Genomic DNA, 16,635 nt, shown 5'->3' with positions numbered 1-16,635 from the left:
TTCTCTGTGTAGTCTGACATGGTGGTTGTTGGAGTGGTCCAACATTTCTGTGTTCTCAAATAAAATGCTGTGTCCAGGTTGGTTCATCAGGTGCTCTGCTATGGCTGACTTCTCTGGTTGAAGTTGTCTGCAGGCACTGTCAGGCCATTATATGCTAATCAGGGTGGTCAGTTGAAACATTCACACCTAGCTCCAGCAGACAGGAGTCCTTTGTCCCACCCTGGTCATTCCACATATATATAAACCCTTTTCCTAGTTCCAACAGACCTCACTACCTCTGAGGATGCTTGCCATAGATGCAGGCAAAACATCAGGAGAGAATGCCTCTAGACCATGGCCATATAGCCCAAAAAAACCTACAGCAACACAGTGATTCCGGCCATGAAAGCCTTCAACAATACATTAAATACAATTAATATAAATCACGTATAAACATTAACACACAAAGATTTAAAAACCTATGGCCGGGCCAAATGTAATAGTTTAAATTAAAAAATAAACGTTGGACATGAACAAGGTAAGGTATATCTGGTAGGAGGGTTTTCAAACAAGTGAGGGAGCGCAAAACAACGAATAGTTAAAGTGCATTCCAAGGACATTTTGCTGGGTATTATTTCCTTATTCCGGGAAGGCACACTGGAATAGCCACGTTTTCAGGCTCCTCCTAAAGACTGCCAATGTTGGGGCATGCCTGATATCCTGGGAAGGGAGTTCCAGAGTCGGGGGCCACCACCGAGAAGGCCCTTTCCCTCGTCCCCACCAATCGCGCCTGCGAGGGAGGTGGGAGCGAGAGCCGGGCCTCTCCAGATGAATGAAGAGATTGTGTGGGTTCGTACACAGAAATGCGATCACGCAGGTAGGCGGGTCCCAAACGGTTTAAGGTTGGCTTTGAGCTCATCTTTCAATCTCTTTTCCTGCCCACCAACATTCTGTTTTCTATTGTTGAGTTCAGAGTAGAGCAAGTATTTTGGGGGAGCATGGTCGGGCATTCACCTTTGAGTCGCCTTCGGGCTGAAATGGGCGGGATAGAAATAATGTAAATAAATAAATTCAGACAATGTGGCCAGTCCAGCAAAGTTGATAGCAGAGGACCATCGCTTCAATGCTTGTGGTCTTTGCTTCTTCCAACACGCTGACAGTTGTCCACCTATCTTCCCGAGAGATTTGCAGAATTTTTTGGAGACAGCTATGATGGAATTGTTCCAGGAGTTGCATGCGACATCTGTAGACAGTCCACGTTTCACAAGCTTATAGCAGGGTTGGGAGGACAATAGCTTAAAAACAAGCACCTTGGTCTCCCTACATGTCCCGGTTGTCAAACTCTCTTGGCTTCATTCTAAAGAATGCTGCACTCGCAGAGCTCAGGCGGTTTTGTATTTCAGTGTCAATGTTGACTTTTGTGGAGAGGTGGCTGCCAAGGGAGCGGAAATTGTCCACATTTTCTAATGTGACACCATTAAGCTGTATTTCAGATAGTCTTTAAAGCAGGCATGGGCAAAACTTCAGCCCTCCCTCAGGGTGTTTTGGACTTCAACAATATGGGTATGCAGATGATCTCTTGATTGACTTAAGTCTCTAGTTCCTAGAGGACAAAGGTTTGTGCCAACTCCGGCCCCCCCTCCAGGTGTTTTGGACTTCAACTGAAGTCAATATGGACTTTAGGAGGGTCTCCCCAGTAAGAGAGACCCCTGGGACCGCACCAAAGAGGGTCTATGACCATGGCGAGCCGTCAGAGAAGCCTGATTCCAGCAATTTTATTAATATTAATAATTGAAATGAGACTCTTGCCAAGGCGAAGAAGAGGCATCGAGGTTTAATGAGCGATTCAGCTGAGTCAGATGCAAATGCGGGGATAGCTCACCCACAAGCATACCAGTACATTGAGCAGAGTCATATTTATAGCAAATTCAAAGTTGCAGAGTTCAAACTCCCCGCCCCGGTTTCTCTGTTGTTCCCTGCCCCCAGTGTTTCTGGACCAGTCAGGAAGCTCCAGTGGTCCGTAGGAACCAATGGGGAGACCTTTGCCTCCTGGTGGTGACAGCCAATCAGGAGAGATGGAGGTGGGATGAGGGAGAACAAAGGAATCTGGAAAAGGAGTGAACAAAGGAAATGCCATGTGGCCGGCGAGACAAAGGGGAAATCTCAAGCCAGCCTGATCTATCAACATGTGTAGACTGGGGTGATTGTTTTTTGGTGAAGATAGCTGAGTTAATCAGAGCGAAGGCAAAAGATTTTTCGAGGACCTTTTGTCCTTCAGGAGGAAATATGATTAAGATTTTTGCCAAAGGGACAAGCTGAGGGCTGGGCAATTCCTCCGAGGGCCGCCAGCTGCCCAGGCTATTGTTCATGCAAAAGGAAGTTGTGGATAAAAAAAAATCCTGGAATGTTTGGGGCTTTGTAGTCCCTTTTGTGGAGTTTCTTCATGTATATAGGGGAAACAAAGGTCAGAAGAAAAGGGGAAAGGCTTCTGCCACACAAAGAAATCAGAAAACACATTTCATACATCTAAAGTTCATAAAAAGCAAGATTTCATAAGGTTTGTCCATGTGGGGGGAAAGAGTGTCCATAGGGGATGGCTAAAACGCAAGGGTCCTGGCAGGAGTTCTTGAGTGGCCCAAATGGACCTGGTGTCTCTGGAAGCAAGCTTTGCTCCCCGTCCTTGGAGAACTACAGCTCCCAAGAGAGGCAGAGACCCCAACGTCTAGCTATTCCCGAAGTTTCATGGGGTCCTCGTTGTTAAGGCCTTGGCAAATTGACCAAGACTTAACCCCTATTGTGCAGTCTGGTACCTTTGTCCTTTGCAGAACTATAAGTCACCATCCCTTGTTGGGGGGGGGGGGGGCTGGGCATGCTCGACGTCACAACTACCACAATTCCTAACAGCCAGTAGGACACTTAAGTTAATCAAGAGATCATCTGCATACCCGCATTGTGGAAGTCCAAAACACCCCGAGGGATGGCTGAAGTTTTGCCCATGCCTGCTTTAAAGACTATCCAATATTGCATTTCGGAGGATTTTTCCAATAGGAGGTTTTGCAAATCTTTCCCTCTGGGCTCGGGAATGGTCCTTTCTTTTGTACTGTTGTTCCCAGAATCCCCCAGTCAGCATAGTTTTTCCATTCTGGGCAATACTTTTGAGAAAAGATTATGATTTTTTTTGTTCTTATTGCTTTCTTAGAAGCAGAAAAACAGGTTCTTGGAATCACAAAGGTTCATTCAGGGTGGTGCAAAAGAAAAACACCAAGCTGATGGCTCACTCAGAGAAAAGGAGGGAAGGGCACCTTTTGTCATCAAAGTCAACAAGAAAGGTTTTTGTTCTTGTTGGGTTTTTTTTTTCAAAAGTGTGTTAGGAAGAGAAATTGCTCAAAACTACTGTCGATTCAAGCCCTCTTTTTGTCTCGAGACATTTACTGCATGCAAAACAGTAAAACCGTGAGACCAAGAAACTATAAACAAGTAGATGTTATAAAATAATCATCATCATCATCATAATGATAATCTTTATTTATACCCCGCCACCTTCTCCCCAATGAGGATTCTGAGTGGCTTACATGGGGCCAAGCCCAGGGCAACATGTTACAGCAGAATAAAATCAAAACATAAACAACAAGCAACATAATCAAAATTACATAGAAGAAAGGGGAAAAAAGGGCGGGCCACATGGACAGGATGAAATTATTAAAATACTCTAATGAGGTAAAAATAGGAGCAGGTTATTTGCAGGGAGCTCATGAAAACACAACAGGGTTGTGAAACTAAACTTCCCATTTGGAGGACGTGTACTCCAGTAGCAGAAGCCTTGAGGGGAACAATAGTGTCAGGCGCAGCAGAAGAGCCAGGTTTTAAGGTTCTTTTTTAATGTTTCTAGTAAAGGGGCTTTCCTGATCTCTCCAGATAATGAGTTCCAGAGTCGGGGGGCCACAGAGGAGAAGGCTCTCTCCCTTGTGCCCACAACACAAGCTTGTAAGATTGGTAGGGGCGAAAGGAGGGCCTCCCCCAAAGATCGAAGGACTCAGATACGGTCACGAAGGTATCCGTTTAGGGCTTTGTAGGTGATAACCTGTACCTTGAATTGGGACCAGAAAATAAACGGCAGCCAGTGGAGCTCCTTCAACATGGGGGTCGACCGCTCCCTATAACCAGCCCCAGTTATTAATCTGGCTGCCGAACGTTGGACAAGTTGTAGTTTCCAGGCCATCTTCAAGGGTAGCCCCACGTAGAGTGCATTACAGTAATCCAGTCTAGAGGTAACTAAGGCGTGGACCACCATGGTTAAGTCAGACTTCACTAGGTATGGTCACAGCTGGCGCACAAGTTTTAGCTGTGCAAAGGCCCTCCCGGCCACTGCTGACACCTGCTCATCAAGCGTCAGCGCTGAGTCCAGGAGGACCCCCAAGTTGCGGACCTGTGACTTCAGGGGAAATGCAACCCCATCCAGCACAGGTTGCCACCCAGTACCCTGATCAGACTGGCAACTGACCTGGAGGACCTCTGTCTTGTCAGGATTGATCCTCAGCTTGTTCGTCCTCATCCAGATCGTCACAGTGGCCAGGCACTGGTCCAGTATTCAAGGGGCTTCCTTGGAATCTGGTGGAAAAGAGTAGTAGAGATGGCACCGCACTCTAAAATTCCGGATGACCTCTCCCAGCGGTTTCATGTAGATGTTGAATAGCATGGGAGACAAAATAGAACCTTGCGGGACCCCACTGGTAAATGGCCAGGGGTCCAAGCAGGAGTCCCCCAGCTTCAACTGGGAACGACTCTCCAGGAAGGACTGGAGCCACAGCAAAACCGTGCTCCCGAGTCCCATCCCAGCGAGTCTTCCCAGAAGGACACCAAGGTCGATGGTATCAAAAGCCGCTGAGATATCCAAGAGAATGAGCAGGGTCACACTCTCCCTGTCCAGTTCCCTGCGGAGGCCATCCACTATGGCGACCAAAGCCGAGGCACACGATAGCCCCATAAATAAATAAATATTATATTTATTTATACTCTGCATTATGTCTCCAGTGGGTTAAAATACTGAGATGCTGAACTTGCGGAACGAAAGGTTGTGGGTTCGAATCCAGGGAGCAGGGTGAGCTCCCGCTGTTAGCCCCAGCTTCTGCCAACCTAGCAGTTCGAAAACATGCAAATGGGAGTAGATCAATAGGGAAGGTAATGGTGCTCCATGCCGTCATGCCGGCCACATGAACTTGGAGGTGTCTATGGACAACGCCAGCTCTTCGGCTTAGAAATTAAGATGAGCACCAAATCCTAGAGTCAAACACGACTGGACTTAATGTCAGGGGAAAGCCTTCAGCTTAACATAACAGCATTAGGAAACACTTAAAATATACAAATATTATTATTTGATACACAACAAGATGAGTCCACAGCAGACAAGGTCATTCTGTTGGCTGTTGTATTGGATCACACATTGGACACTTCCCAAGTGTCTAGGACTGTGTGATGTATCGGTAAATAATCCGTGCAGATCCGAGTAGGGTGGCCTTTTGCAGCTGACAGGTGGTAATTTTGTCGGCACCGATTGTGTTTAAGTGCAGGCCAAAGTCTTTAGGCACTGCACCCAGTGTGCCAGTCACCACTGGGACCACCTTGACTGACTTGTGCCAGTCTTTAAGTTTGATCTTTAAATATTATTATTATTATTATTATTATTATTATTATTATTATTAGAAACATAAGATGAGTCCACAGCAGATACTCTGCTGGCTGTTATATTGGATCACACGTCGGACACTTCCCAAGCATCTAGGACTGCGTGATGTATCGGTGAATAATGCGTGCAGATCCCAGTAAGGTGGCCTTTTGCAGCTGGCAGATATTAATTTTGTCACCGCCCATTGTGTTTAAGTGCAGGCCAAGGTCTTGAGGCACTGCACCCAGAGTGCTGATCACCACAGGGACAACCTTGACTGGCTAGTGCCAGAGTCTTTGCAGTTCAATCTTTAAATCCTCACATCGTGTCAGCTTTTCCAGTTGTTTCTCTGCAATCCTGCTGTCACCCAAGATTGCAATACCGACAATCCATACTATGTTTTTTAACACAATCGTGACGTCAGGAGTATTGTGCTCCAAAACTCTGTTTGAATTCAGAAGTCCCAGAGTAGCTTGACGTGTTCATTCTCTGTAATTTTTTCCAGCTTGTGATCCCACCAGTTCTTTGTCGCAGGCAGATGGTATTTGTGGCACAAGTTCCAATGAATTATCTGAGCAACGGTGTTGTGCCTCTGCTTGTAGTCTGTCTGCACGATCTTCTTGCAGCAGCTGAGGATGTGATCTATTATTATTATTACTATTATTATTATTATTATTATTATTATTATTATTATTTGTTTTATCCCTCCCAAAAGAGACTTAAAGCAGCTTAACATAAAAGCATTAGTATACAATTTAAGATATATTAATTATTATAATTATTATATTTATTTATACTCTGGGTTGTTGTAGGTTTTTCCGGGTTATATGGCCATGTTCTAGAGGCATTTTCTCCTGATGTTTCGCCTGCATCTATTTTTTATTTTTTTATATATATTTTCGGGTACTTTTACCCCGCCCTTCTCAACCCCTGAGGGGGGACTCAGGGCGGCTTACAAAAAGACACAATTCGATGCCTATACAAATTACACATAATGTACAAAACCATAATTAAAACAATTATCACAGTTAAAACAACCAAAACAATCAGTATATAACACATCATATAAAACTATTCTCATGCTCAGTGTTTTGTCTTTCAGAGTTCCAAGTTCCATTCCATTAATCATTTCCTGACCATTGTCAAAGTCCTTTCTTTAACTGCCCGATTGTCCGAATGCCTGGTCCCAAATCTATGTTTTCAGTTTTTTCCTAAAGGAAAGGAGTGATGTTGCTGCTCTAATTTCCCCGGGGAGTGAATTCCACAGGTGGGGGGCCACCACCGAGAAGGCCCTGCTCCTCGTCCCTGCCAACCTCACTTGTGATAGAGGCGGGGTCGAGAGCAGGGCCTCCCCAGAAGATCTTAGACTCCGGGTGGGACGTAAAGGGAGATCCGTTCAGACAGATACACTGGGCCGGAACCGTATAGGGTTTTGTAGGTCAAAACCAGCACTTTGAATTGTGCGCGGAATTGGATCAGCAGCCAGTGGAGCTGACACAACAGGGGGGTGGTATGCTCCCTGTATGACGCTCCGGTGAGCAGTCTGGCTGCCTCCCGTTGGACTAGTTGGAGTTTCCGAACAGTCTTCAAAGGCAACCCCACGTAGAGTGCGTTGCAGTAATCTAATCGGGATGTAACAAGAGCGTGGACCACCGTGGCCAGATCCGACTTCCCAAGGTACGGGCGCAGCTGGCGCACAAGTTTTAATTGTGCAAAAGCTCTCCTGGCCACCGCCGAGACCTAGGATTCCAGGCTCAGCGATGAGTCCAGGATCACTCCCAAGCTGCGAACCTGCGTCTACCTCTGAGGATACTTGCCATAGAAGCAGGCGAAACGTTAGGAAAAAATGCATCTAGAACATGGCCATATAACCCAGAAAAACCTACAACAACCCAATGATTCCAGCCATGAAAGCCTTCGAAAATATTTATACTCTACTTTATCTCTCCTGAAGGAGACTCAAAGCGGCTTTATGCTGCCAAAACTGGAGGAGGGAGGAAAAGAAAGCAAGATACTGTTTTTATAACACCCGTTCGGCTAGTAAACCACCAGAGGGTGCAGCTCGAGCAAAACAAGGATCTTTTCCTATTGTCTAGATTAGGGATCTACAAACTTTTTAAACAGAGGGCCAGGTCACAGTCCCTCAAACTATTGGCGGGCCGGATTATAATTTGAAAAAAACATGAATGAATTCCTATGCACACTGCACATATCTTATTTGTAGTGCAAAAAAACACTTAAAACAATACAATAATTAAAATGAAGAACAATTTTAATAAATATTAGCTTATTAGTATTTCAATGAGAAGTGTGAGCCTGCTTTTGGCTGATGAGATAGGATTGCTGTTGTTGTGTGTTTCAAGTTGTTTCAGATTTAGGTTGATCATGAGCGAGGGCCGGTAAATGACCTTGGAGGGCCGTATGTGGCCCACGGGCCATAGTTTGAGGACCCCGGGTCTAGATCTTAACACACTTGTGTGCCAGCTGCGCCCGTACCTTGGGAAGTCTGACTTGGCCACGGTGGTCCACGCTCTGGTTACATCCCGTATAGACTACTGCAACGCTTTCTACGTGGGGTTGCCTCTGAAGACTGCCCGGAAGCTTCAATTAGCCCAACGAGCGGCAGCCGGATTACTAACGGTAGTGGAGTACAGGGAGCATACTACTACTCTGTTGCACCAGCTCCACTGGCTGCCAATTAGCTTCCGAGCACAATTCAAAGTGCTGGTGTTGACCTATAAATCCCTAAATGACTCCAGCCCAGTTCCGAACGGATTCTCCCCTATGAACCATCAAGGTTGTTAAGATCTTCTGGAGGGGCCCTGCTCTTGGTCCCACCACCCTCAGAATCGCGGTTGGTGGGGACGAGGAACAGGGCCTTCTTGGTGGTGGCCTCTCAGCTCTGGAACTCTCTCCCATTGGAGATTAGAACTGCCCCTTCTCTCCTGACCTTTAGAAAGCTGATGAAAACTTGGCTCTGGAATCTGGCATTTGATGAGTGAGTCAATAACTCTTGACCACACGGATGGATGGTGATGAATTGTGATTTCATTCTGACGACTTGGCCTTATTAAGTAATTATATGATTGTATTTTAATATGTTTTTATATTACTGTATTATGGGATGGGATGTTTTAAACTATTGTGTATGAATCCTCTGTTGTAAACCGGCCTGAGTCCCTCGTCGGAGGTATATAAAAGTTCTAAATAAATAAAATAAATAAATTTCCTCATGTTGTGGTGATTCCCTAAAATTATTTTTGTTGCTACTTCATAACTGTGATTTTGCTACTGTTATGAATCTTCATGTCAATATCTCATCTGCAGCATGGATTTCCATTCCCTGGACCAAATTTGGCACAAAATATCCAATATGCCTATATTTGAATACTGCTGGGGTTGGGGCGGGGTTGATTTTGTCATTTGGGAGTTGTAATTGCTGGGATGTATAGTTCGCTTACAATCAAGGAGCATTCTGAACCCTGCCAATGATAGAATTGGGCCAAACCTCCCTTCCGTCTATGCAATCGTGAAGCCAACAGGAAACTGAAAGTTACCTGGGAAGATCAAGAGCTCGAACATTGTTCCCACCCTAAATATCTTGGCATCACCTTAAATCAAACACTAACATTTAGGAAACACACTGGAAACACCAAGCACAAAGTAGCTGCATGCAATAACATCCTGCGGAAATTTAATAATAGCGCATGGGGTACAGACCCAAAACTAATTAAGAACATCAGCCTTGGCCTTGTTTTACTCAACTGCTGAGGATGCCTGCTCCGTCTGGCAGAAATCTACCCACACAAAGCACTGAATGAGATATGTGGAATAATCACAGGATGTCTTAAACCTATACCTAAGCTAGCTGATATTGGTGATGGCACGATCATCAGCATAGATGAGACTCTCTGACTCTTTTTGTGGGAGTTGAAGCTCACAACGGGCCTCCAGCACTACGGATACGGGAAACACATGCTCACAACGGGCCTCCAGCACTATGGATACGGAAGACACAAGCTCATGACGGGCCTCCAGCACTACGGATACGGGAAACACATGCTCACGACGGGCCTCCAGCACTATGGATACGGAAGACACAAGCTCATGACAGGCCTCCAGCATTATGGATACGGAAGACACAAGCTCACGACGGGCCTCCAGCACTACGGATACGGGAAACACATGCTCACGACAGGCCTCCAGCACTATGGATACGGAAGACACAAGCTCATGACAGGCCTCCAGCATTATGGATACGGAAGACACAAGCTCACGACGGGCCTCCAGCACTACGGATACGGGAAACACATGCTCACAACGGGCCTCCAGCACTATGGATACGGAAGACACAAGCTCATGACGGGCCTCCAGCACTACGGATACGGGAAACACATGCTCACGACGGGCCTCCAGCACTATGGATACGGAAGACACAAGCTCATGACAGGCCTCCAGCATTATGGATACGGAAGACACAAGCTCACGACGGGCCTCCAGCACTACGGATACGGGAAACACATGCTCACGACGGGCCTCCAGCACTATGGATACGGAAGACACAAGCTCATGACAGGCCTCCAGCATTATGGATACGGAAGACACAAGCTCACGACGGGCCTCCAGCACTACGGATACGGGAAACACATGCTCACGACGGGCCTCCAGCACTATGGATACGGAAGACACAAGCTCATGACGGGCCTCCAGCACTACGGATACGGGAAACACATGCTCACGACGGGCCTCCAGCACTATGGATACGGAAGACACAAGCTCATGACAGGCCTCCAGCATTATGGATACGGAAGACACAAGCTCACGACGGGCCTCCAGCACTACGGATACGGGAAACACATGCTCACGACAGGCCTCCAGCACTATGGATACGGAAGACACAAGCTCATGACAGGCCTCCAGCATTATGGATACGGAAGACACAAGCTCACGACGGGCCTCCAGCACTACGGATACGGGAAACACATGCTCACAACGGGCCTCCAGCACTATGGATACGGAAGACACAAGCTCATGACGGGCCTCCAGCACTACGGATACGGGAAACACATGCTCACGACGGGCCTCCAGCACTATGGATACGGAAGACACAAGCTCATGACAGGCCTCCAGCATTATGGATACGGAAGACACAAGCTCACGACGGGCCTCCAGCACTACGGATACGGGAAACACATGCTCACGACGGGCCTCCAGCACTATGGATACGGAAGACACAAGCTCATGACAGGCCTCCAGCATTATGGATACGGAAGACACAAGCTCACGACGGGCCTCCAGCACTACGGATACGGGAAACACATGCTCACGACGGGCCTCCAGCACTATGGATACGGAAGACACAAGCTCATGACAGGCCTCCAGCATTATGGATACGGAAGACACAAGCTCACGACGGGCCTCCAGCACTACGGATACGGGAAACACATGCTCACGACGGGCCTCCAGCACTATGGATACGGAAGACACAAGCTCATGACAGGCCTCCAGCATTATGGATACGGAAGACACAAGCTCACGACGGGCCTCCAGCACTACGGATACGGGAAACACATGCTCACAACGGGCCTCCAGCACTATGGATACGGAAGACACAAGCTCATGACAGGCCTCCAGCACTGTGGATACGGGAGACACAAGCTCATGACAGGCCTCCAGCACTATGGATACGGAAGACACAAGCTCACGACGGGCCTCCAGCACTACGGATACGGGAAACACATGCTCACGATGGGTCTCCAGCACTATGGATACAAGAGACACAAGCTCACAACGGGCCTCCAGCACTATGGATACGGGAGACACAAGCTCATGACGGGCCTCCAGCACTATGGATACGGGAGACACAAGATCACGACGGGCCTCCAGCACTATGGGTACGGGAGACACAAGTTCATGACTGGCCTCCAACACTACGGATACAGGAGACACAAGATCACGACGGACCTCCAGCACTACGGATACGGGAGCAATCTCAGAGAAATTACATTGTGAACCAATACATTTCCAAATTGAATTCAATGCGAAGTCACCAGATACAGTTTGATCTTGGATGCTAAGCAGGGTCAGCCCCGGCTAGGACTTGGATGGGAGACCACCAATGCATCTCTGGTTGTGTAAGCTCTGCTTCAGAGGAAGGAACGAGCAAAACCATCTATTTCACGAGAAAACCCTTTGAAAATTATAGGACGGCCACAAGTTGAAGTCCAAAACACCTGGAGGGCCCAAGTTTGCTTTGGCCCAGTCTGGTGATCTGGAAAATAATATATATAATGTCTTTATGCTTGTGGGTAAACAGTATTTCTTGCTGTTTCTTTGTCAGTGTTGATGTGGAGATTGTCTGGTTTGCCTACTCTGGAACATGCAAACATATAATTATCCTTCTTTAGGGGTCCCTTTCAAATCTATATCTCTCTGTGTGTGAATCATATATATCATGTCAATATCTATGGCTGGATGGCTCTTTGTCAAAAGGGCTTTGAAGGGAGTTGGGGCTGGATTGCCTTAAGTATTTTCTGTTGGTCATGGGGGTTCTCTGTGGGAAGTTTGCCCCAATTCTGTCCTTGGTAGAATTCAGAATGCTCTTTGATTGTTGGTGAACTATAAATCCCAGAAACTACAATTCCCAAATGTCAAGATCTATTTTCCCCAAACTCCATTTGTGTTCATATTTGGGCATATGGAATATTCGTGCCAAGTTTGGTCCAGATCCATCATTGTTTGAGTCCACAGTGCTCTCTGAATGTAGGTTACCTACAACTCCCAAACTCAAGGTCAATGCCCACCAAACCCTTCTAGTGTTTTCTGTTGGGTCATGGGACTCCTGTGTGTCACGTTTGGTTAAATTCTATCATTGGTGGAGTTCAAAATGCTCTTTGATTGTAGGTGAACTATAAATCCCAGTAACTACAACTCCCAAATGTCAAGATCTATTTTCCCCAAACTCCATTTGTGTTCATAATTGGGCATATGGAATATTCGTGCCAAGTTTGGTCCAGATTCATCATTGTTTGAGTCCACAGTGCTCTCTGAATGTGGGTGAACTACAATTCCCAAACTCAAGGTCAATGTCCACCAAACCCTTCCAGTTTTTTCTGTTGGTCATGGGAGCCCTGTATGGCATGTTTGGTTCAATTCCATCATTGGTGGAGTTCAGAATGCTCTTTGATTGTAGGTTAACTATAAATCCCAGAAACTGCAACTCCCAAATGTCAAGATCTATTTCCCCCAAACTCCATTTGTGTTCATATTTGGGCATATGGAATATTCGTGCCAAGTTTGGTCCAGATCCATCATTGTTTGAGTCCACAGTGCTCTCTGAATGTAGGTGAGCTACAACTCCCAAACTCAAGGTCAATGCCCACCAAACCCTTCTAGTGTTTTCTGTTGGGTCATGGGACTCCTGTGTGTCACGTTTGGTTCAATTCTATCATTGGTGGAGTTCAAAATGCTCTTTGATTGTAGGTGAATTATAAATCCCAGCAACTACAACTCCCAAATGTCAAGATCTATTTCCCCCAAACTCCATTTGTGTTCATATTTGGGCATATGGAATATTCATGCCAAGTTTGGTCCAGATCCATCATTGTTTGAGTCCACAGTGCTCTCTGAATGTAGGTGAACTACAATTCCCAAACCCAAGGTCAATGCCCACCAAACCCTTCTAGTGTTTTCTGTTGGGTCATGGGACTCCTGTGTGTCACATTTGGTTCAATTCTATCATTGGTGGAGTTCAGAATGCTCTTTGATTGTAGGTGAACTATAAATCCCAGCAACTACAACTCCCAAATGTCAAGATCTATTTCCCCCAAACTCCATTTGTGTTCATATTTGGGCATAAGGAATATTCGTGCCAAGTTTGGTCCAGATCCATCATTGTTTGAGTCCACAGTGCTCTCTGAATGTGGGTGAACTACAATTCCCAAACTCAAGGTCAATGTCCACCAAACCCTTCTAGTGTTTTCTGTTGGGTCATGGGACTCCTGTGTGTCACGTTTGGTTCAATTCTATCATTGGTGGAGTTCAAAATGCTCTTTGATTGTAGGTGAACTATAAATCCCAGAAACTACAACTCCCAAATGTCAAGATCTATTTCCCCCAAACTCCATTTGTGTTCATAATTGGGCATATGGAATATTTGTGCCAGGTTTGGTCCAGATCCATCATTGTTTGAGTCCACAGTGCTCTCTGAATGTGGGTGAACTACAATTCCCAAACTCAAGGTCAATGTCCACCAAACGACAATTCCCAAATGACAAAATCAATTTTTTGAATGGAGGACATACATTGGGTTGTTAGGTGTCTTGTGTTCAAATTTGGTGTCAATTCCCCCAGTGGTTTTTGAGTTCTGATGGTATCACAAACGAACATTACATTTTTATTTATATAGATTTGCTTGTCCTATATGTGTAAGACCTAAGGTCTAGGCATTGAATAAACAATGTTTAAGCATTGGTTAAACCCTTGTGTCAGCAGGTCGGAGGTTCGAATCCAGGGAGAGCGTGGATGAGTTCCCTTGTTAGCTCCAGCTCCCCATGCAGGGACATGAGATGGTAAAACATCAAAACATCCAGGCATCCCCTGGGCAATGTCCTTGCAGATGGCCAATTCTCTCACACTAGAAGCGACTTGCAGTTTCTCAAGTCGCTCCTGACATGAAAACAAAAAAACAGTACATCCGGCATATCCAAAGTCCAGCTCACCTTCAAATTTCCTCTGTTCCGCAGCCTCTGCCATAAACTTAAATAATATCCAGCCTGCGTATCCCTTTTCAATCTGTGTATTGTTTATTGTTTTGTATTTTCAATTGACAATCAATCTGGGTTACGTAAACCTGTCAAATTAAATCATGTTCCTTTAATGTTAATGATTCAAACTGACCACCACTCTTAAAAACACTGAAAAACACAGTGGAAGAGATGTTAAAAGCCAAAACCCAAAAAAATACATTACAACGCATACACAAAACCACATATATATAAGCAAATATACATATACACTCACAAAACACATATACACAGACTGGGCCACAGCAACACATGGCAGGGGATGGCTAGCCTATATAAATAAAAATGTAATGACCTCACTACCTCTGAGGATGCTTGCCATAGATGTAGGCGAAACGTCAGGAGAGAATGCCTCTAGACTATGGCCATATAGCCCAAAAAAACCCACAACAACCCAATGTAATGTTTGTTTGTGGGATTAACATACTCAAAAACCACTGGACAAATTATCACCAAATTTGGCCACAGAGTGACCATCACTTAAAAAAATCGATATTGTCATTTGGGAGTTGTAGTTGCTGGGATTTATAGTTCACCTACAATCAAAGACCATCTGAACTCCATCAATGATGGAATTGAATCAAACGTGGCACACAGGACTCCCATGACCAACAGAAAACACTAGAAGGGATTGGTGGGCATTGACCTTGAGCTTGGAAGTTGTAGTTCACCTACGTCCACAGAGCACGGTGGACTCAAGCAGTGATGGATTTGGACCAAACCTGGCACGAATATCCCATATGCCCAAATATGAACACAGATGGAGTTTGGGGGAAATAGACCTTGACATTTGGGAGTTGTAGTTACTGGGATTTATAGTTCACCTACAATCAAAGACCATCTGAACTCCATCAATGATGGAATTGAATCAAACGTGGCACACAGGACTCCCATGACCAACAGAAAACACTAGAAGGGATTGGTGGGCATTGACCTTGAACTTGGAAGTTGTAGTTCACCTACATCCACAGAGCACGGTGGACTCAAGCAGTGATGGATTTGGACCAAACGTGGACCAAACTTGGCACGAATATCACATATGCCCACAGATGGAGTTTGGGGGAAATAGACCTTGACATTTGGGAGTTGTAGTTGCTGGGATTTATAGTTCACCTACAATCAAAGACCATCTGAACTCCACCAATGATGGAATTGAATCAAACGTGGCGCACAGGACTCCCATAACCAACAGAAAACACTAGAAGGGATTGGTGGGCATTGCCCTTGAGCTTGGAAGTTGTAGTTCACCTACATCCACAGAGCACAGTGGACTCAAACAGTGATGGATTTGGACCAAACTTGGCACGAATATCCCATATGCCCAAATATGAACACAGATGGAGTTTGGGGAAAATAGACCTTGACATTTGGGAGTTGTAGTTACTGGGATTTATCATTCACTTACAATCAAAGAGGATTCTGGACCCCACCAATGACAGAATTGGGGCAAACTTCCCACACAGAACCCCCATACTTAAGGACATCCAGTCCAACTCCCTTTACCAGGGCAAGAAAACGTAATCAAAGCCCTCCTGTCAAAGACTCATCCAGCCATAGATATAGATTCACACATACACAGATATAGTATCATAGATTTGAAGGGGACCACTAAAGAAGGACAGTGATATGTTGCATGTCACATCCCAAATAGATTACTGCAACGCGCTCTACGTGGGGTTGCCTTTGAAGACTGTTCGGAAATTGCAATTAGTCCAACGGGCGGCAGCTAGATTACTCACCGGAACGTCATACAAGGAGCATACCAGCTCCACTGGTTGTCGATCCAATTCCGAGCACAATTCAAAATGCTTGTCTTGACCTATAAAGCTCTATACGACTCCGGTCCAGCGTACCTGTCCGAACGTATCTCCTTCTACGTCCCACCTCGGAGCTTAAGATCTTCTGGGGAGGCCCTGCTCTTGACCCCGCCTTTGTCTCAAACACGCTTGGCAGGGATGAGGGACAGGGCCTTCTCGGTGGTGGCCCCCCGCCTGTGGAATTTGCTCCCCAGAGAAATTAGGTCATTGTCATCCCTCCTAACCTTTAGAAAAAAGGTTAAAACGTGGCTGTGGGACCAGGCCTTTGGGCAATCAGGTTAAAGGACAATTGATAATGTTTGACTATGGCATGGAAGAGGATTTGGATAAGTTAAGCGGAGTAATCATTAGTAGATGGCTGTCAGCTCACAGT

General features: G+C 45.8%; 1 long non-coding RNA gene across 1 annotated transcript in view; it reads right to left on the bottom strand.

The window, feature by feature from the left end:
• Positions 1-16,635, bottom strand: part of LOC137097664 (uncharacterized) — a 214,331-nt gene that overhangs the window by 152,170 nt on the left and 45,526 nt on the right. The gene's annotated exons all lie outside the window — the stretch shown is intronic.

Source organism: Anolis sagrei, chromosome 11, assembly GCF_037176765.1.
Source record: "Anolis sagrei isolate rAnoSag1 chromosome 11, rAnoSag1.mat, whole genome shotgun sequence".
Lineage (NCBI taxonomy): Eukaryota > Metazoa > Chordata > Lepidosauria > Squamata > Dactyloidae > Anolis > Anolis sagrei.
Note: the sequence above shows the minus strand (reverse complement) of the source record. Positions and strands in the feature narration are given on the sequence as shown.